We start from the raw sequence: 6577 nt of genomic DNA, 5'->3' as shown, positions 1-6577 counted from the left end.
TATGCTCCCATTTTTCTTGCTGTATCTCTCTCTGTCAAATAAATAAAATAAATAAAATAAATTGTCAAATATAAGCTTTCAAAAAATGTGGAAATCAAGGAATGATGTGGTTGCTGAAATCACCAAAAATATTGCAAGGTGTGATGGTGCAGAGGAATATAGTGAACAAGCTGCTGACTACAAAAATTACTCAGTCAGGAAATTAAGCAAATGACCACAAAAAGGATAGATAGCAAGGACTATAATCTACTGGTATTTGATTCAAAAGAGTGGGTTTTATAGAGGAGGAAGTAGAAGGACCTGAATGGACCTTTCAGGAGAAAGGAGAACATCAATCTCACCTAAGGCCCTGAGGATATGTGAAAAAAAAGCAGCCAACACTTGACAGAGTGAGAGGGAAAACAATGCCCTAAGGGATAACCTGGTTTTAGTTAGACTGAGAAGTTGGAACATTTTTGGTATGAGGTTAATAACACATGGGATTTTTTTTTCTGATGATAAAGCATGAGTTCCAGAAAGGGTGGTGGAAATAGCAATAGGAAATTGGATCAGGCTTGGGGATGTACAGAGCCACATAGAGATGAGCATACAAGTCATGATGATGACCTTTGAGCTGTACTGTTCAATGCAGTAACCTCTAGCCAAATGTGCCTATTGAGGACTTCAAATGTGCTTGGTCAGAATTAAGATATGCTGTAGGGATAAAACACATGCTGGATTTTGAAGATTTAGGACTTAAAATATCTCATATTTCATACTGATTAAAAACTAAAATAATCTTTTGAAATATCAGGTTAAATGTTATTAAAATTAGTTTCACTTCTTATTTTAGTCTATCTTATTGTAGAGAGAGAGAGTGAGAATGCCAGGAGTGGTGGTGAGGGGTGCAGACAGAGACAGAGGGAGGGAATCTTAGGAAGGATCCATGCTGGGCTGGGTGTGGAGCCCAACTGGAGGTTTGATCCCACAATCCTCAGATCATGACCCGAGCCTAAATCAAGAGCTGGACACTTAACTGAGCCACACAGGTGCCCCTAATTTCACTATTTAAAAGTTTAAATTTGGTTACTAAAAAATCTAAAATTACATATATAACTCAGATTATATTCCTGTTGGGTGGTGCAATTTTAGAAGCTTTCATTTCTGGTGATGACCTGAATGTGGATGTTAGACATGCTGGAATTAGGTCTGATTAGCTTAAGGGAAGGTAGGCTAACAGTTCCAGTTATGGCTATCCCTTTGGAGTGGTCTTTTTAATTTTTGCTCCAGTGTGGCCCTTGGACCAGAAACACTGTACCTGGGAGTTGCTTAGAAATCCAAAATCTCAGGTTCTGTCCCATAACTACTGATTCAGAATCTGCAATTTAACAGTATCCCCAGGTGAGTCTTATATGTATAATGAAGTTTGAGATGCAGTGCTTGGGGTAGTATCTAGTGGTGAAGTGGATAAAGTTGAGGCTAGGGAAGGAGTGTACTGGGAATACCTTGTTGGGTGAGAAATGGTTTTACCAGTGGATAATTTCTGGGCTGGAAGAGAAGCAGTTAGATCTCAGATAACTATGAGTCTCTACACATGTCTTGTCTAATATAGTAGCTGATGGCCACACTTGAAATGTGGCTGTTCCAAAATGAGACATTCTATAAGCCAAAGATACACCAGGTTTTGAAGACTTAGTATGAAAAAAAAAAAGAGAGTGAAATATCTTATTAATAAATTTCAAATGATGAAGTGTTAAAATGACAAAATTCTGGATGTATTGGGTTAAATTAAACATTGCTAAAATTAATTTCATCTGCTTATTTGTTTTAACTCTAGCTATTAGAAAATTAAGCATTTATATGTGACTCATATTACATTCCTATTAGAGAGCACTGCTCTAGACTATAAGAGAAAACTCTCCAGGATGTTCCCATACAGACAGACTCTGTAGAGCAGGGGTTGGCAAACTATGATCCACAAGCCAAGTGTGGACCACTACCTGTTTTTGTACATGAAAGTTTACTGGAATTCAGCCATGTTCATTCTTTTAAATTATCCATGGTCACTTTCATGCTACAATGACAGGACCGAGTATTTGAGACAGAGACTTAGAGATCATAAATATCTATGGAAAAAGTTTGCTATAGAGTAAAAATGGAAAGGCCTCACTGCTTCCAATTTCAGGACAGTCCAGGATTCATATTCATATATGGAAAGTTGGATCATATCTAGAAAAACATTTTCATGATAGTAGTTAAAAATCAGGATTACCTTTTATAATTTTATATTTAATTGTACTTTTCTTTTGAGTTACTGAAACCATAATGCTGTTGCTATTTAAAATTTATTTTAAAGGGAACAGTCTTTAGGATTTACGAGACTTCATTTATGAGCTTGGATTCTAATGGTAGCCAGATGCTACCAAATTTTCAATAATTTAAATTGGTTTATTTTCTTCTTATTCTCCTTTTACACATTGAGTAACCACTTACTAATACAGTATCAAATGCTGGAAGTACACAGTGACTTTGAAGATAATGAAATGATGTAGATTTGAATTAATCGTTTGACAGGTAATGATGTGCCCCTTTATAGTATGGAAAAAACAAACTTGTTAAGATTATTAGTGCCAGGGGAGGAGTCAAGATGATGGAGAAGTAGCAGGCTGAGACGACATCAGGAAGCAGGAGATCAGCTAGAAAGCTTATCTAACCATTGCGAACTCCTACAAATCCAATGGGAAATTGAAGAGAAGAAGAGCAACAATTCTAGAAACAGAAAATTGATCACTTTCTGAAAGGTAGGACCTGTGAAGAACTGAATCCAAAGTGACTGGAAGATAGGGGGGAGGGGACGGCTCCAGGCAAGCAGCGGAGCAACAGAGCACAAAATCAGGACTTTTAAAAGTCTGCTCCATGGAGGGACATCGGTCCAGAGGCTAAATCAGGGGGAAGCCCATGCGGGGTCAGCATAATCTCACGTCCCATGGGGTCACAGAAGGACCAGGGGTGTCTGAGTGTCGCAGAGTTTGCAGGTATTAGAGCAGGGAAGCCGGCTACAGCGACAGAGCCAAGGAGTGAGCTCTCAGCTCGGGGTTACCTTGAATGGGTAGCAGGCTGGGTGAGCTCGGAGCGCGGCCGGAGGCCACAGAGACGGAAGTGACCGGGTGCTTTTCTCCAAGTGCGACATAATGAGCGCTTTCCTACAAGCGCGACTGGAGGCCAGGGAGACGGCGGCGATTGGGCGGGACCCCGAGCTCTAGGCTCCTCCGGGCCAGAGACTGGGAGGCCGCCATCTTCATTCCCGTCCTCCGGAACTCTACGGAAAGCGTTCAGGGAACAAAATCTCCCGAAAACAAACCCAAGCAGATTACTTAGCCCAGCACCTGGTAAGGGCGGTGCAATTCTGCCTGGGGCAAAGACACTTGAGAATCACTACAACAGACCCCTCCCCCAGAAGATCAACAAGGAACCCAGCTAAGACCAACTTCACTCACCAAGGAGAACAGCGGAATTCCAGAGGAGGAGAAAGCAAATCTTATCTGGACAAAATGACAAGGCAGAAAAACTCACCACAGAAAAAAGAACAAAAGGCAGTACTGAAGGCTGGGGACCTAAACAATACAGACATTGCTAATATGACAGATCTAGAGTTCAGAATGACGATTCTCAAGGTTTTAGCAGGGCTCGAAAAAGGTATAGAAGATATTAGAGAAACCCTCTCTTGGAGAGATAAAAGCCTTTTATGGAGAAATAAAAGAACTAAAATCTAATCAAGTTGAAATAAAAAAAGCTATTAATGAGGTGCAATCAAAAATGGAGGCTCTTACTGCTAGGATAAATGAGGCAGAAGAAAGAATTAGTGACATAGAAGACCAAATGACAGAGAATAAAGAAGCTGAGCAAAAGAGAGATGAACAAATACTGGACCACGAGGAGAGAATTTGAGAGATAAGTGACACACCATAAGACGACACAGCATTAGAATAATTGGGATTCCAGAAGAAGAAGAGAGAGGGGAGCAGAAGGTATATTGGAGAGAATTATTGGAGAGAATTTCCCTAATATGGCAAAGGGAACAAACATCAAAATCCAGGAGATGCTAAGAACGCCCCTCAAAATCAATAAAAATAGATCCACACCTCATTACCTGATAGTAAAATTTACAAGTCTTAGCAACAAAGAGAAAATCCTGAAAGCAGCCCGGGAAAAGAAGTCTGTAACATACAAGGGTAAAAACATTAGATTGGCAGTGGACCTATCCACAGAGACCTGGCAGGCCAGAAAGAACTGGCATGATACATTCAGAGCACTAAACAAGAAAAACATGCAGCCAAGAATACTATATCCAGCTAGGCTATCACTGAAAATAGAAGGAGAGATAAAAAGCTTCCAGGACAAACAAAAACTGGAAGAATTTGCAAACACCGAACCAGCTCTACAGGAAATATTGAAATGGGTCCTCTAAGCAAAGAGAGACCCTAAAAGTAGTAGATCAGAAAGAAACAGAGACAATATACGGTAACAGTCATCTTACAGGCAATACAATGGCACTAAATTCATATCTCTCAATAGTTTCCCTGAATGTTAATGGGCTAAATGCCCCAGTCGAAAGACACAGGGTATCAGAATGGATAAAAAAACAAAACCCATCAATATGCTTCCTACAAGAAACTCATTTTAGACCCAAAGACACCTCTGGATTTAAAGTGAGGGGGTGGAAAACAATGTACCATGCTAATGGACATCAGAAGAAAGCTGGGGTGGCAATCCTTATATCAGATCAATTAGATTTTAAGCCAAAGACTATAATAAGAGATGAGGAAGGACACTATATCATACTCAAAGGGTCTGTCCAACAAGAAGACCTAACAATTTTAAATATATAGGCCCCTAACATGGGAGAAGCCAACTATATAAACCAATTAATAACAAAATCAAAGAAATACATTGACAATAATACAATAATAGTAGGGGACTTTAATACTCCCCTCACTGAAATGGACAGATCATCTAAGCAAAAGATCAACAAGGAAATAAAGGCCTTAAATGACACACTGGACCAGATGGACATCACAGATATATTCAGAACATTCCATCCCAAAGCAACAGAATATACATTCTTCTCTAGTGCACATGGAACATTCTCCAGAATAGATCACATCCTGGGACATAAATCAGGTCTCATTCGGTATCAAAAGATTGGGATCATTCCCTGCATATTTTCAGACCACAATGCTCTGAAGCTAGAACTCAATCACAAGAGGAAATTTGGAAAGAACGCAAATACATGGAGACTAAACAGCATCCTTCTAAAAAATGACTGGGTCAACCAGGAAATTAGAGAAGAATTGAAAAAATTCATGGAAACAAGTGAGAATGAAAACACAATGGTTCAAAATCTGTGGGACACAATAAAGCAGTCCTGAGAGGAAAATATATAGCAGTACAAGCCTTTCTCAAGAAACAAGAAAGGTCTCAAATACACAATCTAACCCTACACTTAAAGGAGCTGGAAAAAGAACAACAAAGAAAGCCTAAACCCAGCAGGAGAAGAGAAATCATAAAGATCAGAGCAGAAATCAATGAAATAGAAACTAAAAAGACAATAGAACAAATCAACAAAACTAGAAGCTGGTTCTTTGAAAGAATTAATAAGATTGACAAATCCCTGGCGAGACTGATCAAAAAAGAAAAGAGAAAGGACCCAAATAAATAAAATCATGAACGAAAGAGGAGAGATCACAACCAACACCAAAGAAATACAAACAATTATAAGAACATACTATGAGCAACTCTACGCCAACAAATTTGACAATCTGAAAGAAATGGATACATTTCTAGAGAAATATAAACTACCACAACTGAACCAGGAAGAAACAGAAAACCTGACCAGACCCATAACCAGTAACAAGATTGAAGCAGTCACAAAAATCTCCAAACAAACAAGAGCCCAGGGCCCCAAACATTTAAATAATTAATTCATATTCTCCTGAAACTGTTCCAAAAAATAGAAATGGAAGGAATACTTCCAAACTCATTTTATGAGGCCAGTATCACCTTGATCTGAAAACCAGACAAGGATCCCATAAAAAAAGAGAATTACAGACCAATATCCTTGATGAACACAGATGCAAAAATTCTCTCCAAAATACTGGCCAATAGGATCCAACAGTACATTAAAAGGATTATTCACCACGACCAAGTGGGATTTATTCCAGGGCTGCAAGGTTGGTTCAACATCTGCAAATCAATCAATGTGATACAATACATTAATAAAAGAAAGAATAAGAACCATATGATACTCTCAATAGATGCTGAAAAAGCATTTGACAAAGTGCAGCATCCCTTCCTGATTAAAACTCTTCAAAGTGTAGGGATAGAGGGCACATACCTCAATATTATCAAAGCCATCTATGAAAAACCCACTGCAAATATCATTCTCAATGGAGAAAAACTGAAAGCTTTTCCGCTAAGGTCAGGAACACGGCAAGGATGTCCATTATCACCACTGCTGTTCAACATAGTACTAGAAGTCCTAGCCTCAGCAATCAGACAACAAAAAGAAATTAAAGGCATCCAAATCGGCAAAGAAAAA

Source organism: Mustela erminea, chromosome 19 (genome assembly GCF_009829155.1).
Source record: "Mustela erminea isolate mMusErm1 chromosome 19, mMusErm1.Pri, whole genome shotgun sequence".
Lineage (NCBI taxonomy): Eukaryota > Metazoa > Chordata > Mammalia > Carnivora > Mustelidae > Mustela > Mustela erminea.
The sequence above is the reverse complement of the archived record's forward strand: the minus strand, read 5'-3'. Positions refer to the sequence as shown.